The sequence below is a fragment of the Pempheris klunzingeri genome, chromosome 12 (assembly GCF_042242105.1).
Source record: "Pempheris klunzingeri isolate RE-2024b chromosome 12, fPemKlu1.hap1, whole genome shotgun sequence".
Classification (NCBI taxonomy): Eukaryota; Metazoa; Chordata; class Actinopteri; order Acropomatiformes; family Pempheridae; genus Pempheris; species Pempheris klunzingeri.
The window spans coordinates 23,677,002-23,678,550 of record NC_092023.1 but is presented as its reverse complement, the minus strand read 5'-3'; positions in this window follow the sequence as shown (position 1 = coordinate 23,678,550).

Genomic DNA, 1,549 nt, shown 5'->3' with positions numbered 1-1,549 from the left:
TCAAGCTGCTGCACTGTTAGGGGGTCTTTTTGTGCAGAACCATATCGCTAAGCTGTGGTAATTTATACTGTGGAGCAAAGCGTTTCGCCTTCCTTCTATCACGTGTTCTTGAATGACCCGGTGTAAAACAAAAGCAAAACCTCCTTACTTCCTGAAAGTTGTCCCTCCCGCTACGACACAAAGCCAATGGCGTGCAAGCAAAAGTTTCTCAACAATACAATAGCCAATAGCGAAGCAGTAGAGGCGGGAACATGCATTATTAGCACTCGTGCTGACAAATCAACATGCTATACATGTACATCGAATGGAAATTAGGAAGTCTTACAATTTCTTGGAGATTTTGGTTGAATAAGGTTGAACATTCTTATTATCAGTTGAGGAAAGTAGAGTAATTAAGAACATTTACTCAACAACTGTACTTATACTTATACTTATACTGGTTACCAGTAATTTGCATATTCAGATTAATACAATCAATGAATACATTTATGATGTAAAATCATAGATTGAGATGAAACTGTGTTGGTCTCCAGGATAGAAATCCACAGCTGCAGAGCAGATAAAGTATATAAAGCTGATAAAATGTGCCATTTTATCAGCTTTAACACAAACGTGATAAACAAATGAGGAATTATAATCCAGTTATATAATATGCATTATTCTCAAATGGAATATTTTGCATAATATGTGCTATTCTTTAAGTATATTTTGATGCCAACACTTGTGTACTTTTACTCAAGTAAAAATAATAAATAATGATTTCAAACGGGAGTCAGTCATGGAGCTTGAAAGCTATGGCTGCTGTTTGCTGGTCAAATGTTACTTTTGTTATTTCATCTGAGTTGCTGGTGATTTCCCCTCTCTGTTACATTCGATCTAATCTGTAGGAATTGTACATTTGCGGTGCACATTTGGGCTTAAGTTTCTTTGTCTTATCGTGTGTCCCATGTTCTGTGAGGTAACGTTACTGTTTTTGTCAATCCCACCGCTGCCAGTTTTGTTCATTCATAATTGACAATCACGAGTCACAAGGAGCTCTAAAATGCTCACCCACCTGTAGCTGCTCGTGTGTGTAGTTCACTGGCAGATTTGTAATTTGTAATTATGCACGACTGAACTAATAAAGTTCCATTTACTGTGCGCTGGAGTTTCTATACTTACATTCCTTTATGTTCCTGTTCCAGCTCAGCGCCGTGGAAGAAGACTGAGCTTATAACCGTGAACAGGGCCGTCACCTGTTTATTTGCCTGCTCTTTGGGGTGTATTTACATCTGTCTTTTCCCCTTTATGTTCCGTCAGCATATCCATATATCCATGATATATTGATATGTGGTCATTTTGACACGGTGTCCACCTGATCACCCCTTTTTATTTCTCAAGCATCCAGGACCTCAATATATCTTGTTCATTACATCAGATCCCATTTAGTGGTTTGTGTAAAATCCTCACGATCACTAACATTAACGTAGCGGTTCTCTGCGTAACGCCTTTTTTTCAGTATCAGTGTCAAGTGAAGTGATGCCATTGGGTTTTCTTCTACTGTATTTTT